General features: G+C 48.7%; 1 long non-coding RNA gene across 1 annotated transcript; it reads right to left on the minus strand.

Annotated features, from left to right (window-relative positions):
- Positions 1-12383: 12383 nt before the first annotated feature.
- On the minus strand, positions 12384-19415 carry LOC138673031 (uncharacterized). Its single transcript, XR_011319800.1, has 2 exons — positions 18952-19415; positions 12384-16611 (listed from the first exon to the last, which is right to left on the minus strand). It is a non-coding gene; the product is annotated as an uncharacterized lncRNA (long non-coding RNA).
- Positions 19416-22297: the final 2882 nt, after the last annotated feature.

The raw sequence follows: 22297 nt of genomic DNA on the forward strand, positions 1-22297 counted from the left end.
CCTTTCTGAAGTCCAACCTTAAAGTCTGTGTCCTCACAGGTCTTACTCCTCTTCTAAACCAAAATTGAGGATAGCATGGTATCTGACTCCTAAATTCTAAGCCACATTTACTTTCTCAAGTATTTCCTTCATTTTGGTAAGAATTAGGTTGAAGGCTTCAGATCCTCTTGTTCTCTCTTTCACCTTCTGAAAGAAAAGGTTGTCAGCGATAAAAGATAAGAATTTTCTTGACTCGTTATTTTTGTGTGAGAACGATTCCCAACAAATATCTGGATAGTTAAAATCTCCCATAATCACTGCATTGCACTTTTTTTTTAGAACAAAACAATCTGATGTAAAAAGAGTTAATCCATATCTTTAGTCTGTCGAGGTGGCCTACACCTAACACGTACAATAGTGTCCTTTCTGTTCTTCTGTCTTTGTATTCTTACTAGTGTTGAGCATTCCGATACTGCAAGTATCGGGTATCGGCCGATATTTGCTGTATTGTAATTCCGATACCGAGTTCCGATATTTTTGTGATATCGGAAATCGGAATCAGAAGTTCCTATAAGTTCCCAGTCATCTTCGGCGTGTGCGGTGCGTATGGTTCCCGGGGTCTGGAGGAGAGGAAACTCTCCTTCAGGCTCTCGGATCCATATTCATGTAAAAAATAAAGAATAAAAATAAAAAATATGGATATACTCACCCCTCCGACAAACCCTGGCTGTCACCGCTGCAAGTGTCTGCCTCCGTTCCTGAGAATGCAGAAAGTGAAGGACCTTCGATGACGTCGCGGTCACATGAGCGGTCAGGTGAGTGGTCACCTGACTGCGACGTCATCAAAGGTCCTTCACTCTCTGCATTCTCAGGAACGGAGGCAGACTCTTGCAGCGGTGACAGCCAGGGTCCGTCAGAGGGGTGAGTATATCCATATTTTTTATTTTTATTCTTTATTTTTACATGAATATGGATCCCAGGGCCTGAAGGAGAGTTTCCTCTCCTTCAGACCCTGGGAACCATCCAGGATACATTCCGATATTTGTGTCCCATTGACTTGCATTGGTATCGGGTAGAGTTGAGCGACCTTGACCTTTTTAGAGTCGAGCCGGGTTTCGCGAAACCCGACTATCTCAAAAGTCGGGTCGAGTGAAATCGGCCGATTATGACGTAAAGTCGGGATCGACCGAAACACGAAACCCAATGCAAGTCAATGGGGCAGCATAGTCGGCAGTGAGTGGGGGCCAGGAAAACACCTAGAGTGCCCATTTTAATGTCAAAACCATCCATTCTTCTTAATGAAGCTTGTCAAGCGTAATTTACCTTATAATAATTGGAAGGCATTTGAAATTGGGGTTCATTTGGCTAAAGTTGTGGTGGGTAGGGCTGGTTCAAGTAATTAGTGGGCCCAGGAAATCTGGACCACGTCACGGCAGTGGAGCAGGGAGAGGTAAGTATTTCAACTTTGCAAGTGCTGTGAACCTGAGCAAGCAGGGGGGGCCCACTCGTTGGCATTGGCACTGGCACAGGGCCCCTCAAAGTACAGCGGTGTGTTTGCACGGCGGGGGCGCCTCCCACCGGCAGCAACACTTTTGCGTACTATGAGAGGCCCTGTGCCAGTGACGTCGCCAACTAGTATTCCTCCCCCCACCTGATGAAGGAACCTGCACTTTCATCTGCACCTTCCTCTTTGTCCCCGTGTAAGGTGGTATGGTATGCGGGAAGAGCAACCTGACTTTCAGCAGGGTCACAATGTTGTTGTGTAGCGTGCACGGGGAATGTTGCGTTATGGGTCAATGTACCAGCAGACTCATCTATCACTGGCTGGGCAATGGGCAGGATGAGGAGGAAACACAGATATAGGCCCAAAGAATAAAGTTGGCTAAATGCAGTTCAAAATTGGTAACACAGGAATAACCAGGGGGCATTGCAGTGGAGGACAACTGGAATGAGAGGCTGACACAGAGAGTAGGCCCAAATCAGTAAGTAGTCGAAATGCAGTTCAAAATTGGCAACCGTAGTAAACAGGCGGCACAGCTTTGTTCAGTGGAGGAGAACAGCAAGGAGTGGCAGACACCGATAGTAGGCCCCAACCCAACTAGTAGGCCAAATGCAGTCTAACATTAACAACTACTTAACGAGCGCCTGAAAATGGAATTTCAGGACAGGAAACCAGGAGAACAGCAAGGAGTGGCAGACACCGATAGTAGGCCCCAAACCAACTAGTACGCCAAATGCAGTTGTTCCGTTTAACCACAATTTAATGAGAGCCTGAAGATAGAAGTTCAGGAAAGGCAACCTGGAGAACACCTTGGAGTGGAACACACCATCTCTCTACACCCCATACCCAATTTGTAGGCCTAATGCAGCGTATTTTCCAACAACTACTAAACGAGAGCCGGAAGATCGAAGCTCAGGAAAGGCAACCTGGGGAACACCTTGGAGTGGAACACACCATCTCTCTACACCCCATACCCAATTTGTAGGCCTAATGCAGTGTAGTTTCCAAGAACTACTAAACGAGAGCCGGAAGATCGAAGCTCAGGAAAGGTAACCTGGAGAAGACCTTGGAGTGGAACACACCATCTCTCTACACCCCATACCCAATTTGTAGGCCTAATGCAGTGTAGTTTCCAAGAACTACTAAACGAGAGCCGGAAGATCGAAGCTCAGGAAAGGCAACCTGGAGAACACCTTGGAGTGGAACAAACCATCTCTCTACACCCCATACCCAATTTGTAGGCCTAATGCAGCGTAGTTTCCAACAACTACTAAACGAGAGCATGATGATCGAAGCATTGGCGAGGAAACCTGGGGAACACCTTGGAGTGGAACACACCATCTCTCTACACCCCATACCCAATTTGTAGGCCTAATGCAGCGTAGTTTCCAACAACTACTAAACGAGAGCCGGAAGATCGAAGCTCAGGAAAGGCAACCTGGAGAACACCTTGGAGTGGAACACACCATCTCTCTACACCCCATACCCAATTTGTAGGCCTAATGCAGCGTAGTTTCCAACAACTACTAAACGAGAGCCGGAAGATCGAAGCTCAGGAAAGGCAACCTGGAGAACACCTTGGAGTGGAACACACCATCTCTCTACACCCCATACCCAATTTGTAGGCCTAATGCAGCGTAGTTTCCATCAACTACTAAACGAGAGCATGATGATCGAAGCATTGGCGAGGAAACCTGGGGAACACCTTGGAGTGGAACACACCATCTCTCTACAGTGGAACACACCATCTCTCTACACCCCATACCCAATTTGTAGGCCTAATGCAGCGTAGTTTCCAACAACTACTAAACGAGAGCCGGAAGATCGAAGCTCAGGAAAGGCAACCTGGGGAACACCTTGGAGTGGAACACACCATCTCTCTACACCCCATACCCAATTTGTAGGCCTAATGCAGCGTAGTTTCCAACAACTACTAAACGAGAGCCGGAAGATCGAAGCTCAGGAAAGGCAACCTGGAGAACACCTTGGAGTGGAACACACCATCTCTCTACACCCCATACCCAATTTGTAGGCCTAATGCAGCGTAGTTTCCAACAACTACTAAACGAGAGCATGATGATCGAAGCATTGGCGAGGAAACCTGGGGAACACCTTGGAGTGGAACACACCATCTCTCTACACCCCATACCCAATTTGTAGGCCTAATGCAGCGTAGTTTCCAACAACTACTAAACGAGAGTCGGAAGATCGAAGCTCAGGAAAGGCAACCTGGAGAACACCTTGGAGTGGAACACACCATCTCTCTACACCCCATACCCAATTTGTAGGCCTAATGCAGCGTAGTTTCCAACAACTACTAAACGAGAGCCGGAAGATCGATGCTCAGGAAAGGCAACCTGGAGAACACCTTGGAGTGGAACACACCATCTCTCTACACCCCATACCCAATTTGTAGGCCTAATGCAGCGTAGTTTCCAACTACTAAACGAGAGCATGATGATCGAACCATTGGCGAGGAAACCTGGGGAACACCTTGGAGTGGAACACACCATCTCTCTACAGTGGAACACACCATCTCTCTACACCCCATACCCAATTTGTAGGCCTAATGCAGCGTAGTTTCCAACAACTACTAAACGAGAGCCGGAAGATCGAAGCTCAGGAAAGGCAACCTGGAGAACACCTTGGAGTGGAACACACCATCTCTCTACACCCCATACCCAATTTGTAGGCCTAATGCAGCGTAGTTTCCAACAACTACTAAACGAGAGCCGGAAGATCGAAGCTCAGGAAAGGCAACCTGGGGAACACCTTGGAGTGGAACACACCATCTCTCTACACCCCATACCCAATTTGTAGGCCCAATGCAGCGTAGTTTCCAACAACTACTAAACGAGAGCATGATGATCGAAGCATTGGCGAGGAAACCTGGGGAACGCCTTGGAGTGGAACACACCATCTCTCTACACCCCATACCCAATTTGTAGGCCTAATGCAGCGTAGTTTCCAACAACTACTAAACGAGAGCCGGAAGATCGAAGCTCAGGAAAGGCAACCTGGAGAACACCTTGGAGTGGAACACACCATCTCTCTACACCCCATACCCAATTTGTAGGCCTAATGCAGCGTAGTTTCCAACAACTACTAAACGAGAGCCAGAAGATCGAAGCTCAGGAAAGGCAACCTGGGGAACACCTTGGAGTGTAACAAACCCTCTCTCTACACCACGGAAAGGCTGATTCTTAGGAAGGAAGGCTGTCGGAAAGAAGCAGGGCGCGTCCGAGGGTGATTATATTCTTATTAGGTATATACTCACCCTCGGACGCGCCCTGCTTCTTTATTTGTAATGAATGTTTATTTGCAATGTGGTTTTGACTTACTCTATTTTTTTGGTAAATAATGATTTTATTATTTTCATTGTTTTGCATCTTCTTGGCAATAATATAAAGAAGACGCGACAGGACAACACTCGGTGGATGCCATATCTGTGTTTAAAATTGAAAAAACCTTTCAGTTAACTACTTGCAGGAGAAAGTTATTGTAGCTGGTGGCCATTTTTAGTACTGTACCAGATTTTTGTTGTATGTGTTTGTTTTTAATGTTAAAATGTCTGCATTTGATATCTCTCCAGTATTTTCTTTTTTATAAGCAAAATACTTATTTTTATATTTTCTGATGTTGGTTCCAGGGGTACACGGGCAGCAGTGGTGTGGTCAGTGGAGGCCTAGTGGAAGGAGTGACCGCAGACAGGCATCGAAGGCCTAAAATAATAACACATGGCTGTAGGCAATTTTAAATTGGTTACAGGGGTACACGGGCAGCAGTGGTGTGGTCAGTGGAGGCCTAGTGGAAGGAGTGACCGCAGACAGGCATCGAAGGCCTAAAATAATAACACATGGCTGTAGGCAATTTTAAATTGGTTACAGGGGTACACGGGCAGCAGTGGTGTGGTCAGTGGAGGCCTAGTGGAAGGAGTGACCGCAGACAGGCATCGAAGGCCTAAAATAATAACACATGGCTGTAGGCAATTTTAAATTGGTTACAGGTAGTGTTGAGCATTCCGATACCGCAAGTATCGGGTATCGGCCGATATTTGCGGTATCGGAATTCCGATACCGAATTCCGATACTTCCCGCGTATCGGATACCGGAATCGGAAGTTCCCAGAATTCAAACTGAACGCAGCAGCCAATGAGGAATGATTGGAAGTGTGGGCACATCCTGTTTAGCATGGTGGAGATATGTTTCCCTCACTGCCCATTGGGTTAATGTTGTTGAGCCAGGTACAGATCGTGCGAGTGGCGCAGGACGTGTCCTGCCCACTCCAAGGATTGCAGGAATCCAGTCTGTACGCATCGACTCCCCCTCTTACACCGGTTCCTCTGATTCCTCTCTGCAGGATCCGTCACAGTCCACCTCCACATGGACCCGTGAACGTTTACCTATGACCGACATAAGCACAGCCGTGGCCAAACGTCAGCAGGCCGTCTTGAAACTAGTTTCATTGGGGCATCGAAGCCACACAGCGCAGGAGCTCTGGAATGCCATCAAGCAGGAGAGCGATGTGTGGTTACTGCCAGCGAATCTCCAGCCAGGCATGGTAGTGTGTGACAATGGCCGAAATCTGGTGGCAGCTTTGGCCCTTGGCAACCTCACTCACATCCCATGTCTGGCACATGTGCTCAATTTGGTTGTGCAGAGTTTTCTGAGGGACTATCCGGATCTTGATGCCCTGCTGCACAAGGTCCGCCTAGAGTGTGCTCACTTGCGGCGTTCCAGCTTGGCCAGATCCCGCATTGCTGCTCTGCAGCGCCGATTCCGCCTTCCGGAACACCGCATCATATGTGACCTACCTACCCGGTGGAATTCCACGTTACATATGTTGGAGCGGTTGTGTGAGCAGCAGCAAGCAGTTATGGAGTACCAGCTGCATCAGGCGCAAAGAAGTCGCAGTCAGCGCCGATCAGACTTCACAACCACAGAGTGGGCCACTATGAAGGACGTCTGCCAGGTTTTGCGTCCTTTTGATTATTCCACGCGGATGGCAAGTGCAGATGATGCACTAGTCAGCATGACTGTCCCCCTTATCTGCCTGCTTCAGCAAACTTTGCAAGGGTTAAGGGATGATGTGGTGGAAGAGGTGGAGGATGAGGAGTCACCTTTTCCATCAGCTTCTGGAGAGTCAGCGCCACGTGGTTCCTCACAAAGGGGTACGCAGGGGCCAATTTGTGAGGAGGATGAGGAGGAGTCAATGGAGGAGGAAGAGCTCCGTCCAGAGGAGGGAGCGACACAATTGTCCAGTGGTCAGTGTGTACAGCGAGGGTGGGGTGATGACGAGCGGGCAGAGATCATGTCTCAAGCAGGGGACAGCGTTTCTGGGCCAGTTGGCACTCTGCAGCACATGGTGGATTTCATGCTGCAGTGCATGAGAAACGACCGCCGCATCGACCACATTCTCAACATGCCTGATTATTGGGTGTTCATCCTCCTCGATCCTCGCTACCGGGACAACGTCCAAAACCTCATCCCTGCGTTGACCCGGGAGCGTAAATTGCGGGAGTACCACGACACACTGGTGAATTCCATCATCTTCTCCTGTCCAACTGAGAGGAGTGCTGCTAGTGCTTTACAAAGCAGCTCAGTGCGTCGAGGCAGTGGGGGAGGCTCTGCCCAAAGAGGGAGCAGAAGCAGTGCCTCTGCCCAAGGCAAGCCCAGTATGGCACAACTCTGGCACACTTTTGTGTGCCCGCCCCAAATGTCTACACCATCACCGGTGGCTCCAGTCAGCAGGAGGCAACGGTTCCGTCAGATGGTGACAGACTACATGGCTTGCCCTCTTACTGTACTCCCAGATGGCTCTTCCCCGTTCAAGTTTTGGGTCTCTAAGCTGGATACATGGCCAGAGCTAAGCCAGTATGCATTGGAAGTGCTGGCTTGCCCTGCGGCTAGTGTCTTATCGGAACGTGTCTTTAGTGCCGCAGGTGGTGTACTAACAGACCGTCGCATGCGACTATCCTCCGATAACGTTGACCAGCTTACTTTCCTGAAAATGAACCAGGCCTGGATCTCGCAGGAATTTGCCACTCCTCTGCCTGATTAAGTAATTGGGTGTCATCCAGGTCTCCTGCTGTGTTCATCTTTCTACCACCTGAACTGCTATTCCTGGGCTCCAACACCGCCAGTTGCGGCTCAGAAGTGCAGGCTGCACAGTAAAAACATACGACCCAGTGTTATTGGGTTTCAGTAACGTCAGCTGATCCCCAGCTGTGTAGCCGGCAATGTGTCCTGCGACCGCCACGCTGGCACAACAACCTAAATGTAAGGGAACCTGTCCCCCCCCCCCCCCGTCGTTTGTTACTGAAAGAGCCATCTTGTGCAGCAGTAATGCTGCACAAGGAAAAGGTAGCTCTTTTTTTTTAGCTCTTTGCACACGCAGAACTTAACACTTATAAAATGTGTTCACTGATACCGTTATACCGTCCCGGAGCTGGGACTTTCCTTCGTAATGTGACGCAGCACAGCCGTCATTCCTACCCCTTGGTGCCATGCGCTGCCTCCTCAGCGTTGTTTTAAGCTGTCACGGAGCCTGCGCTGTTCTGTTATCCCTTGGGCATGCCCTATTTGCGCTGCCTGTCTTCTGACATAATTTGGTGTCAGGCTGGCTGCGCCTGTGCGGCCGCGCTGCCCGAGATCCCGCCTCGCAGTGTCTTCTGATTGAGTCACACTGCGGGCCTGGGATCCATGGGCATGCGCAGTGCATATCTTCCCCTCGGGCTCTCGCTCATTTCCCTCCGCCTTCTTTAGACTGTGCGCCGTCAGCTGATCCCTAGCATGTCACTGCCGTGACACCGCACAGTCTGAAGAAGAGGGAAGGAGGGGAGTGAGAGTCGAGGTTATGCACTGTGCATTCCCATGGTTCCAAGGCCCGCAGTGGGATTACGTTAGACGAGACTGCGAGGTGGGATCTGGAGCAGCGTGGACGCACAGGCACTGACAGCCTGACACCAAATTATGTCAGAAGACAGGCAGCGCTAATTGGGCATGGCCAAGGGCTAACAGAACAGCGCAGGCTCCGTGACAGCTTAAAACAACGCTGAGGAGGCAGCGCACGGCATCAAGGGGATAGGAATGACAGCTGTGCTGTGTCCCATTACGAAGGAAATTCGCACCTTCGGAACGGTTTAACGGTATAAAGGGACACATTTTTAGTGTTTACTTCGGTGTTTGCAAGGAGCATAATTAAAAGAGCAACCTTTTCCTTTTGCATCCTTAGTGCTGCACAAGATGGCTCTTTCAGCTACAAACGTCTTGGGGGGGGGGGGTTAAAGGTTTCCTTTCAACTTGCTCCAATCAGGCTTCGGCCTACACTCTGTTCCTCTGCTCCTCCTGCTGTCCCTGGGCTCTAACACCGCCAGTTGGTGCCTGAAAGTGCTGTGTGCACAGTCAACAGTCGCTCCTCTGTTATTGGGGTTCAGTAACGTCAGCTGATCCCCAGCTGTGTGTGCGGCAATACCTCCAATCTGCTCCTCCTGCTGTCCCTGGGCTCTAACACCGCCAGTTGGTGCCTGGAAGTGCTGTGTGCACAGTCAACAGTCGCTCCTCTGTTATTGGGGTTCAGTAACGTCAGCTGATCCCCAGCTGTGTATCCGGCAACGTGTCATGCGACCGCCACGCTGGCACAACTAAAATGTAAGGGGACCTGTCCCCCCCCCCCTAGGCGTTTGTTACTGAAAGAGTCACCATGTGCAGCACTAATACTGCACAAGGGAAAGGTCGCTCTTGAAATTATGCTCCTTGCAAACGCTGAACTACACACTCATGTAATGTGTCCCCTCACACCGTCCAACCGTCCCGGAGGTGGGACTTTCCTTTGTAATGTCACGCAGCACAGCCGTCATTGCTACCCCCTTGGCACCGTGCGCTGCCTCCTTAGCGTTGTTTGATTCCGTCATGGACCCTGCGCTGTTATGTTATCCCTTGGCCATGCACAGTTTGCGCTGCCCGTCCTCTGACATCATTTGTTGTCGTCCTGGCTGCGCCTGTGCGTCCACGCTGCCCGAAATCACACCTCGCAGTGTCGTCTAATGTGATCCCACAGTGGGCCTGGTATCCATGGCCATGCACAGTGCATATACTAGCCTCTCACTCCCCTTCTTCACGCTTCTTCAGACTAGGCGGCGTCAGCTGATCCCTAATAGCATGCCACGGCCGTGACGCCGCACAGTCTGAAGAAGCAGGAAGGAGGTGAGTGAGAGGCGATGATATGCACTGCGCATGCCCATGGATCCCTGGCCCGCAGTGGGACTACATTAGATGACACTGCAAGGTTGGATCTCGGGCAGCTTGGACGCACAGGCACTGCCAGCCTGACACCTACATGATGTCAGAAGACGGGCACCGCTAACTGTGCATGGCCAAGGGATAACATTACAGCGCGGGCTCCGTGACAGAACTAAACAACGTTGAGGAGGTGGCGCCCGGCACCAAGGGGGTTGGAATGACGGCTGTGCTGTGTCACATTACAAAGGAAAGTCCCACTTCCGGGATGGTTTGACGGTGTGAGGGGACACATTATATGAGTGTGTACTTCAGCGTTTGCAAGGAGCATAATTTTCGGAGCCACCATTTTCCATGTGCAGTATTACTGCTGTACAAGATGGCTCTTTCAGCAACAAATGCCTGGGGGGGGGGGGGGGGGTTAAAGGTTCCCTTTCAACTTGCTCCACTGCAGGCTTCGGCCTACACTCTGCTCCTCTTTGATTCCCTGGGTTTCAACACTGTCAGTTGCCACCTGGAAGTGTTGTCTACACAGAAAAAACACTAGGTGATGTGTCAGTGGGGTTCAGCACCGCCAGCTGTTCCCCTGCTGTGTAGTCGGCAACGTGTCCAGCACAAGCCACGCTGGCACAACAGAACAAAAGCTGCCACCAGTGCAGGCTTCGGCCTACACTCTGCTCCTCTCCTCCTCCTGCTGACCCTGGGCTCAAACACCGCTAGTTTTTGCCCGGAAGTGCTAGCTGCACAGAGAAAAACACCAGCCAATGTGTTAGTGGGGTTCAGCAACGCCAGCTGTTCCCCTGCTGTGTAGCCGGCAACGTGATCTGCAAACGCCACGCAGGCACATGAACTGAAATTAAAGGGAACCTGGCCCCACCCCCCCAGGTGTTTCTATGTATAACAGCCACCTAGTACAGCAGTACTGCTGCATTTGTACAAGGTGGCTGACTTTTTGTCCTTGCCCACGTGGAACTCAACACGTACAAAATGTGTCTCATTGAGACCATTCCACTGTCCCTGAGGTGTGACTTTCCTTTCTAATGATACGCAGCACCCCCCTTGGTAGCGTTTCCCGTCTTTTGTCATCATGGTTAGATGGCTGCGCCTGTGCATCCGCCCTGCTAGAAACAACGCCCCTCGTTGTCATATTTATTTTGTCAGCGAGGGTGTGGTTTATGGGCACGAGCAGTGCATATGTTCGCCTGTCTTAACTCATCTCCTTCCGCCTTCTTCAGACTGTGCGGCCTCCTGGCCGTGGTAGGCGATAAGTGATCAGCTGAGGCCGCCCAGTCTGGAGCAGGTGTAAGGACATGTGTAAGCGGCAAACCTATTTACTGCACAAGGCCACGAATCACAGCCACGCAGTGTGATTTTTTGAAAACACACTGTGGGTCTGGGATTCATGTCCATCGCTAACCGCAACGGCCGAAATGAAATGAGGTCAGAAGGCAGGAAGCGCTCACAGCGCATGGCCAAGGGATCACAATAGCGCAGACTCCTGTACAGCAAATAACAACGCTCAGGAATCTGCGCCCAGTACCTAGGTGCAAATTTTGACACCTGTGCTGCGTCTCCTTAAAAAGACAAGTCACGCCTCCACAAATGTTTGACAGTATAATGGGCTAAATAGTGTACGTGTTTTAGTCAGCGTGTGCAAGGAGCAAAACAAATAGAGCAACCTTTTACTTGTGCAGCATTAATGCTGCACAAGGTGTGGCTCTTGTACCTTGCAACACCTGAGGGGGGTTAAAGGTAACCTTTGAAATTGGTTCAACTAGGCTTCGGCCTACACTCTGCTCCTCTCCTGCTGACCCTGGGCTCAAACACCGCTAGTTTTTGCCCGGAACTGCTAGCTGCACAGAGAAAAACAGCAGTCAATGTGTTAGTGAGGTTCAGCACCGCCAGCTGTTCCCCTGCTGTGTAGTCGGCATCGTGTCCAGCACAAGCCACGCTGGCACAACTGACCAAAAGCTGCCACCAGTGCAGGCTTCGGCCTACACTCTGCTCCTCTCCTCCTCCTGCTGACCCTGGGCTCAAACACCGCCAGTTTCTGCCCGGAAGTGCTAGCTGCACAGAGAAAAACACCAGCCAATGTGTTAGTGGGGTTCAGCACCGCCAGCTGTTCCCCCGCTGTGTAGCCGGCATCGTGTCCAGCACAAGCCACGCTGGCACAACTGACCAAAAGCTGCCACCAGTGCAGGCTTCGGCCTACACATTGCTCCTCTCCTCCTCCTGCTGACCCTGGGCTCTAACACCGCCAGTTTTTGCCCGGACATGCGAGCTGCACAGAGAAAAACACCAGTCAATGTGTCAGTGGGGTTCAGCACCGCCAGCTGTTCCCCTGCTGTGTAGCTTGCAACGTGACCTGCAAACGCCACGCAGGCACATGAACTGAAATTGAAGGGAGCCTGCCCCCCACCCCCAGGTGTTTCTATGTAAAACAGCCACCTTGTACAGCAGTACTGCTGCATTTGTACAAGGTGGCTGACTTTTTCTCCTTGCCCACGTGGAACTCAACACGTACAAAATGTGTCTCATTGAGACCATTCCACTGTCCCTGAGGTGTGACTTTCCTTTCTTTTTTTTTTTTGAAATTCTTTATTTAAGTTTTCAATTAACAGTAATAAAACAGTTAACATTTGCTCTCATGTCAAGAAATACGGGTATTTGTCATATTATAATATGTCTAAGGATATTCATGGCAGATGGATTAAACGTATACATTCCCTAGTAAGTGAAGACAGTTGAGCTTACAGAACTTAGAACAAAATTTCAGGACTGCAAAGAACTAGCCCTAGAAACAGTACGAGTTATGATAAAAAATTTGTAAGGCTAGAGGGTGAGACGGAAGGACTAATTTACCGTGGATATAATTGAATTCAGATGAGGTGAAGGAGGAGTGGACGGCAAAGAAAATGGCTGGAACATGCAAAAAATAGAGTCAGGACGGTCATCGCGTCTTGCTAAAGAAAAGATAAGTAGGAAGGGCTAAACAGAACTCTTGGTAGGGGACTAGTAGATGAATTCCTCAAGGGGGATCCTCCGCCCCAAGTCCAAGAGTAGGGGACAAAAACACCTCCCACGGAAGCCAAGAATCCTTGAATTTCTCGTGAGAGCGTGCCTCCCAGCTAGATAATTCCTCCAAACGATATAAGTCTTGGACTTTGAGGATCCATTCTTCCAGCGTTGGGGGAGATGTTTTTCTCCAGTGTATTGAGATTAAGTGTTTTGCGGCCGCTAATAAAATGGGTAGTAAGTCGTGTTTCTTTGGGTTAAAAGAGGAAGAAGGAAGAGAGAGCAACACCTCCTGGGGAGTTAGATCCCGATCCATCAGGCCCATATCTTGTAAAGATATATTTACATCTGCCCAAAATTGTTTCAATTCCGGACAGAGCCAGAAAATATGCGCTAAGGACCCCACACATCGAGAACATCTCCAACACAGCGGGGAATCCACCAATCCCAAATGAAACAGTCTTTCTGGGGTATGATACCACCTGGAAAGGATCTTAAATGCATTTTCCTGCAATAGGATGCATCTGGAGAACCCATGGGAATTGGCTAGTACCCGCTGAGTTTCATGAGGGGAAAGCGTCAGACCCAACTCCATCTCCCAGGAAGAAAGATATAAGGGTTTAAATTGAGTTGAACTTTTAAGGAGGTTCACGTATAGTTTAGAAACCAGTTTAGTGATTGGAGTTTTCAACCTTACTAGCAAGTCAAGCCAGAGCCAATCCGTAGATTGGTTTATCTTAGTTCTAAACGCGGTCATTATACGGTGTATATGATATTTCTGGAGAAAATTAGTAGGTTGTTTTATGGCACTGATCGGCCAATTATCAATGCAAGGTATTCGGTTTGAAAGGAACTGAGAAATTGGGGCGTCTGGTAGGGATGTCCAGAGTCCATAAATGTCTTGATAGGTAGGGTCCACCAACCATGGGATGATCTTAATTGGAATATTGTCTAGAAAATGGCAATACGGAAGCTGGTTTGGTATAAGGGAACGTTTTATGGATAGGGTGTTAGATAGGATCTCATTAGATTTTATGCGTGTGCAATTAAAAGACGACCAAAGATAGAGATCAGCTTCATCCCCTAGTATAGCAAGTTCTAGATATGTATTGAGATTTTCTGGATTGGGTTTTACCAGGTTAAACCATCTAGCAATATGTATGGCTTTGTAATATGTTTTGATATCTGGAAGGCCAAGACCGCCGCTACCTCTAGGAAGAGAAAGAATTTTAAAAGGGAGTCTGGCTCTTTTGTATTTCCATATAAACTGGGAGAACAGTTGGTTGGCTGAATGGAAGAATGAGTTGGGAAGGGATATAGGAACCATGTTCATGGTATAAAATATTTTAGGGAAAATATAAGATTTAATGACATTTATTCTGCCCATCCAAGATAAATAAGGTATGTTGTAGTTTTTTAAATCCGTTTGAAGCCTTGTCAGGAGGGGAGTATAATTACATCTATATAGGGAGGAAGGATCAGCCGTTAGATAAACTCCAAGATATTTTAGTTTCTCTGATGGCCAGTTAAAGGGGGTGTTTTCTTTTAAATCCAGTATATCTGAGTTTTTTGCTGAGATATTTAATGCTTCAGATTTATTTGCATTTATTTTAAAGTTAGATATCTCACCAAAATCGGCAAACAGGGACATTAACTTCGGGAAAGATGTTTTGGGATTGGAGGTTAAGATTAAGAGGTCGTCGGCAAAAGCAGCTACTTTGACCTCAAGTTTACCCATCTTAAGGCCTATGATCTCACTATCCTGTCTAATCTTTTCCATCAGGGTTTCCATGACCATGATAAAGAGGGAGGGAGAGAGAGGACAGCCCTGTCTGGTACCGTTAGTTATATTAAATGGTTCGGAAAAAATACCGTTCACACCGACCCTAGCAGACGGATCTACGTAGAGGGACATTACAGCATCTATAAAGGCTTGTGGGAAGGCAAACTTTTGAAGCGTACAGACCATGTATCTCCAGCTAATTCTGTCAAATGCTTTTTCAGCATCAGTTGACAGAATAGTCAATGGAGTCTTAGTCTTCTTTGCATATGAAATAGCGTGGAGGATTTTAGTAGAATTATGTTTGCCTTCGCGACCCTTCACGAAACCCACCTGGTCAGGCCGAATAATTCTGCACAAGACACCATTCAACCTCGAAGCCAACACCTTAGCCCACAGTTTCAGGTCAGTGTTGAGCAATGAGATAGGGCGGTAATTGCTACACAGGCTGTCGTCTTTCCCCTCCTTAGGTATAATAGCAATGTAGGCCTCAAGTGCCTGGCGAGGTGGGAGCTTCCCTTCTAGAAAGGAATTAAACAGATCAACTAGGTGGGGAAGAAGAATATCAGAGAACTTTTTGTAATAGCCCACCGGGAAACCGTCGGGGCCAGGTGCCTTCCCATTCGGGATGGTTTTTAGGATGTCTTCTAATTCTTTAAGTGTAATTTTGGCCGTGAGTGCGTTACCTTCTTCAGGGGAGATTTTTGGAAGGGGGAGAGAGGCCAAAAAAGTTTGGATTTTAGTCATGGCTGTCGGACAATTTTTCATATCATCAGAAAGGGGCAGATTATAGAGGGACTCATAGTACTGCCGGAAGGTCTCAGCAATCTCTTTTGAGTCCACCACTCTCCTGCCCGTCGACGCAACAATTTTTTTAATGAATTTTTTCTCTTTTTGCTTCTTTAGCAATTGTGTGGTGAGTTTCCCACTTTTATTGCCATGCAAATAAAAGCGGTGTCTGCAATGCATAAACAATTTTGCTGACTTTACATTTAATAAGTCTTTGAGCTTGTTACGAAGAAAAACAAGATCCTGGTGAGACTCAGGTGATTTAGTACTTTTATGTGTACGCTCTGCAGTGGTTATTTGGTGGAGGAGAGATTGGATTTCTTTTTCTCTTTGTTTTTTAATGTACGAGCTAAGTGAGATGAGTTCACCCCTGAGAACGGCTTTATGTGTTTCCCATATAGTGGGAGTGAGATGACCCGTATTTATGTTTTCACTGAAGAAATGAGAGATGATGGCTCTAAGTTTGTCTGTATGTCTCGGGCTATCAATCAACGATTCATTAAGTCTCCAGGTCATAGCGGGCCTAGGTAACGTGGTGATGAGAATCTCAATGAAGACAGGGGCGTGATCTGATAAAGTGATTGTGCCAATTTTAGAAGATTTTACTAGATGTAAGGCTCGAGATTGTACTAGAAAGTAATCAATGCGATGATAAGAGTTGTGTGGTGACGAGAAAAATGTGTAATCTTTCGATGTGGGGTAGAAGCTTCGCCAGGGGTCTATTAGTTGTAGAGAGTTTAGCTTATTTAGGAGTTTTTGTCTCGATTTTTGAGGAATGGAAGAGGAACCACTAGAGGTGTCTAGGTTAGGTTGTAGAGTCAGGTTTAGGTCCCCTCCCACAATCAATAAACCTTCCTTAAAAAGCTGTAGAGTGTCCAATGTTTTGAGAATCCATTGTGTCTGGTTTATATTTGGGGCGTATAAATTTGCTAAGGTTATTTTTGTGTTTGCTAATAGCCCTTTTATAAAAACAAATCTGCCTTCCGAATCAGTCAGACTATCCTCTAGTGTGAATGGGAGACCTTTTTTAAGCGCTATACTTACTCCCCTAGAGGCGGAGGAGGAACAGCTGTTGTACCAAGTTGGGAAAGGGGAGAAAGACATATTAGGGGTTCTTCCCATTTTAAAGTGAGTTTCTTGCAAGAAGGTTATTTGTGTAGATTGTTTTTTTAACAGTGTTAGTATCTGACTGCGTTTTGCAGGGGAATTTAAACCTTTCACATTAAAGGACGCTACCGTGACCGTACCCGCGTCAGTTCGATTAGTTGCCATCCACTCCTTCCTCAGAATCCCCCGTCACACCATAGAGCCTGAGAAAAAAATAAAACATGGTAGTTAACAAACTATATACAAAATACAGCTCGCTTATCGCAGGGGGGGGGTACAAGAACCCAGACATAAGCGAGAGAAGGTCCAAGTGGCGACCTCTACAACTTGTCTTAAAAGGCAAGAGAAAAGAGAAAAAATATTTGAACATAGCAGTGTTGCTATTATCAAAGTACCGAACAAACAATAGTATTAAGGGACAGAAACATAATACAATTAACAATATGGAGTTTTTCTCCAAGTCCAGAGAAATTACAAAAATTCTATCGACTCCAGACAATGTGAACAGATGAGAAAAAACATTGGCAACAGGAGAAAAAGAATCATAAGGAGAACTTGGTTTGATGAAAGATAAAAAAGAAAAAAGACTCAGGAGTCAGGTCATAAATTTCGCCCCTTTCAAGGAGAAGAGAAAATCAAACCAGCATAACCGGTCTGCTTCATGTTGGGAGAACTTTAGGGGCAGTTTTCTTCGGTTTAGGAGAAACGTGTTTCTTTTTAACTGACCATTCTTGTAGTTTTGTCAGTTTAGGGAAATTCCATCCTGTGTCAACTGGCATCCAGGAGGGGATGTCTATCGGCGAAATGTCAAGAGTCGACCAGGCTTCATCAAGGTCTGACGGGGATCGTATTGTGATCTGGCGGTTGCCCACCGTGATGGCCAGACCGAAGGGGTAGAGCCACCTATACATCAGGCCGCGTGACCTCAGTTCGGATAGGAGTGGTTTGAGAATTCTCCGTTTAGCCAGAGTGGATGGGGCGAGATCCTGAAAGAGTTGTAAATGAGCACCCTCATATAAGAGATTGTCTTTTTCCCTAGCGCCAGTTAGGACCGCTGTGGTATCCACGAAGCTCAGTAGGCCGCAGATGATGTCTCTTGGCGGTTCTCCCTGTTTAGGCCTGGGTTTGAGGGCGCGATGAACTCTCTCAATGACAATGGATTCCGCTCTTTCTTTCCCTAGGAGGTCAGAGAAAATTTCCCTGGTGACCTTATCCAGTGATTCCCGAGCAAAGGATTCAGGAACGCCTCTCAGCCTGATGTTTTTTCTTCTGCTGCGGTTTTCCTGGTCCTCCGCAGCTAGGAGGGCAGTGTTAAGTTGGTGCTGTTGTTGTAGGAGTTGGTCACGTAGGGACAAGATGGCATCAGTCGCTTCCATGTTGGCGGATTCTAGGGTTTCCACTCTCTGGCCCATATGCTGTAGATCTGCACGCAACCCAGAAATTTCTTCCAAAAGTGGCTGCATGGTTTGTGCAAGTAGTTTTTTCATGAAGGCTCTAGAGATTGGGGCTGAGTCCTCCAAAGTGGATTCGCAGTCAGAGCCCTCCCCACTGGAATCTGAGTCTTCCAAGACATCTGAAGAGATAGCTCTCTTATATGATTTTTTTGAGGGAGTCTGCGGCATATCTGTCCCCTTTTTAAGATATTTATCTAAATTTCCATGCGCTTTACGAGTTTGAGTGTCAGCGAGCGGTTTAGCTGAAAGTTTATCACGCTCTTTGTTTGTTTTACCCATAGTAAAGCTTCTGATGGCGTGATATGCAATGGTCACCACTTGGACATTCGAGTGAAAAGTGTTAGTTCATTGTTGAGAAACGGTTCTCTATTGTTTGAGCATAATTTTGCGCTTTATGGTTGACCGGCTTCGGCCGGGGATAGAGTGCACAGATGAGAAAAAGCTAAATAGAATTGTAAAAGAAAAATGAAAAACTTAAATTGAAATAACAACCAGCAGTTCCTGTAAGTCACCAGAAGATGGCAGCGGTGGAGTGTCTTTTTGTTACTAGCTCTCTGTTGATATAAGTAAGATGTAGCAGAGCTGAAAAGGAGTTTGTTAATAAAAATGAAGCAAAAAATTTGGTTGGAGCAGTAGCTCATGTAATTCGCCAGAAGATATCAGTATAGCACTCCTTTATCCTGTTAGTTTTCTGCCTGTTGATATAGGTAGGGTGCAAGAAAGTTGTGATGGATATTATGCTTTAAAGATAAAAGCAAGTTGACTCTCAGACGATTTGGGGATATAATAGTTCAAAGTAATCTGCCCCACAATGGATGGGGAAGGAGGAACAGGAGGTACCCTCAGCGCAGATAACGGCAGCTTCACAATCCTTCCCAGCACTGCTCACCAAAGGGGGTTAATATCACCCTCTATTGCCTTCTCCGGCGTACTGAGAAGCCCTGGGCATGCAGCAGGTTTACAGCTAATGCAGAGCACACTGTTCTGTAGTGTGTAACTGATGTCTCTGGGTATGGGGCAGCAGGGGGGAGCAGGAGATGGGCCCCTGAGGAGAGGGAGATAGTTTAGAGCAGGCCGTTATCCCCCTACCTTCATCAAATGCAGGGCTTCTTCACCATATCAGCCAATATGGCGCTGGCGCGAAAAGTTCCCGCGCCTCCCAGGAGCGCAGACGTCTTCAATCACCGCCGGGACAGAGGGACCACCGACCGCCGGCCACACTTCGTTCTCCTCTCTCACGTCCCAGCGTCCAGGGGTCAGGGGTGAGAGCCGAGTCAGGGCGCAGCTACAGACCCCGCAGGTATCTGATCACAGGCCGGAGCAGCAGGAGGTAGGCAATTATGATCGCTGAGCCGGAGCAAGGGGGATGGGAGCAGCGCTCAGCAGCAGTGCTTCCGTGCAGCAGCTCTCTCCAGTGTAGGCTGGAAGTAACAGCCGTTCAGCCTCAGCGTCGCTTCGTCGGCTGATCTTCTCTGCCAGATTACAGCAGAGCCGTGGTGTACTCAGCAGGCTGGGGGGGGGGGGGGGGCAACGGCGCCGCAGGGCACACTTCTCCTTCAGACCTCTTACCTTCTCCTCGCACCGTGACCCAATCCCCCCGTCCCCGCCGGGAATTTTAGTTATTTAAGCGTTCGGGCACTCCAGCTGTAGATGCAGGGGGAGGTGGAGAAACCCCCGCTGCAGCGAGTCGGCTATTTCACCGCACTTGATGGTCCACTCGGCCCGTCCAGCCAGCCTCAGGCTCACATGTAGGCCTCGGGGTCTAAGCCCGATATAAGATCAGTTTGAGGGCTCAAAAGGGTGTAAAAGTCTCCTGGACCAGAAAGGAGCTGATTAAATATCTCAAGTCCAGTGGATGGGTTGTTGATAAGTGCGGATTAAGTTAGATATAAATAGCCAGCAGAGGAGCTTAATGGAAGCACGTCCTGCTCCTTGAGCTGCTGGCCACGCCCCCTGTGACTTTCCTTTCTAATGATACGCAGCACCACCCTTGTTAGCGCTGCCCGTCTTTTGACATCATTGGTTAGCTGGCTGCGCCTGTGCGACTGCCCTGCTCCAAACAACGCCCCTCGGTGTCTTATTTTTTTGAACAGCGAGGGTGTGATTGATGGGCATGTGCAGTGCATATGTTTGCCTGTGTTCACTCATCTCCTTCCGCCTTCTTCAGACTGGGTGTCCTCATGGCCGCGGCAGGCGATAAGGGATCAGATGAGGCCGCCCAGTCTGAAGCAGGTGTAAGGACATGTGTGAGCGTCAAACATATTTACTGAACAAGGCCACGAATCCCAGCCACGCAGTGTGATTTTTTGAAAACACACTGTGGGTCTGGGATTCATGTCCATCGCTAACCGTAACGGCCGACATTAAATGAGGTCAGAAGACAGGAAGCGCTCACAGCGCATGGCCAAGGGATCCCAATAGCGCAGACTCCTGTACAGCAAATAACAACGCTCAGGAATCTGCGCACAGCAGCTAGGTGTAAATTTTGACACCTGTGCTGCATCTCCTTAAAAAGACTAGTAGTCACGCCTCCACTACTGTTTGACAGTATAATGGGCTAAATAGTGTACGTGTTTTATTCAGCGTGTGCAAGGAGCAAAATTAAATAGAGCAACCTTTGACTTGTGCATCATTAATGCTGTTCAAGGTGTGGCTCTTGTACCTTGCAACACCTGAGGGGGGGGTTAAAGGTAACCTTTGAAATTGGTTCAACTAGGCTTCGGCCTACACTCTGCTCCTCTACTCCTCCTGCTGACCCTGGGCTCAAACAACGCCAGTTTCTGCCCGGACATGCTAGCTGCACAGAGAAAAACACCAGCCAATGTGTTAGTGGGGTTCAGCACCGCCAGCTGTTCCCCTGCTGTGTAGTCGGCATCGTGTCCAGCACAAGCCACGCTGGCACAACTGACCAAAAGCTGCCACCAGTGCAGGCTTCGGCCTACACTTTGCTCCTCTCCTCCTCCTGCTGACCCTGGGCTCAAATAACGCCAGTTTCTGCCCGGACATGCTAGCTGCACAGAGAAAAACACCAGCCAATGTGTTAGTGGGGTTCAGCACCGCCAGCTGTTCCCCTGCTGTGTAGTCGGCATCGTGTCCAGCACAAGCCACGCTGGCACAACTGACCAAAAGCTGCCACCAGTGCAGGCTTCGGCCTACACTTTGCTCCTCTCCTCCTCCTGCTGACACTGGGCTCAAACAACGCCAGTTTCTGCCCGGACATGCTAGTTGCACAGAGAAAAACACCAGCCAATGTGTTAGTGGGGTTCAGCACCGCCAGCTGTTCCCCTGCTGTGTAGCTGGCAACGTGTCCTGCAAACGCCACGCAGGCACATGAACTGAAATTGAAGGGAGCCTGCCCCCCACCCCCCCAGGTGTTTCATAGTATAACAGCCACCTTGTACAGCAGTACTGCTGCATTTGTACAAGGTGGCTGACTTTTTCTCCTTGCACACGTGGAACTCAACAAGTACAAAATGTGTCTCATTACAGACCATTACAATGTCCCTGAGGTGTGACTTTCCTTTTTAATGACACGCAGCACCCCCATTGTTAGCGCTGCCCGTCTCCTGACATCATTGGTTGGCTGGCTGTGCCTGTGCGTCCCCACTGCCCGACACAACGCCCCCCGTTGTCTCATATATTTTGACTGCGAGGGTGTGATTAATGGGCACGAGCAGTGCATATGTTCCCCTGTCTTCACTCCCCTCCTTCCGCCTTCTTCTGACTGTGCGGCCTCATGGCCGCGGCATGCGATAAGGGATCAGCTGAGGCCGCCCAGTCTGAAGCAGGTGTAAGGACATGTGTGAGCGGCGAACATATTTACTGCACAAGGCCACGAATCCCAGCACCGCAGTGTGACTTTAGGAAAAGCCACTGTGGGTCTGGGATTTATGGCCATCGTTAACCGCACCGGCCAACAAGAAATGAGGTCATGAGACGGCCTGCACTAACAGGGTATTGCCAAGGGATAACACAAGAGCGCAGTTTCCTGTACTGCAAATAACAACGGTAAGGAATCTGCGCACAGCACCTAGGTGTAAATTTGTACACCTGTGCTGCGTCTCCTTAAAAAGACTAGTAGACTAGTCATAGTCACGCCTCCACTACTGTTTGACAGTATAATGGGCTAAAGAGTGTACGTGTTTAATTCAGCGTGTGCAAGGAGCAAAATTAAATAGAGCAACCTTTGACTTGTGCATCATTAATGCTGTTCAAGGTGTGGCTCTTGTACCTTGCAACACCTGAGGGGGGGGTTAAAGGTAACCTTTGAAATTGGTTCAACTAGGCTTCGGCCTACACTCTGCTCCTCTACTCCTCCTGCTGACCCTGGGCTCAAACACCGCTAGTTTCTGCCCGGAACTGCTAGCTGCACAGAGAAAAACACCAGTGAATGTGTTCGTGGGGTTCAGCACCGCCAGCTGTTCCCCTGCTGTGT

The sequence above is a fragment of the Ranitomeya imitator genome, chromosome 3, assembly GCF_032444005.1.
Source record: "Ranitomeya imitator isolate aRanImi1 chromosome 3, aRanImi1.pri, whole genome shotgun sequence".
Classification (NCBI taxonomy): Eukaryota; Metazoa; Chordata; class Amphibia; order Anura; family Dendrobatidae; genus Ranitomeya; species Ranitomeya imitator.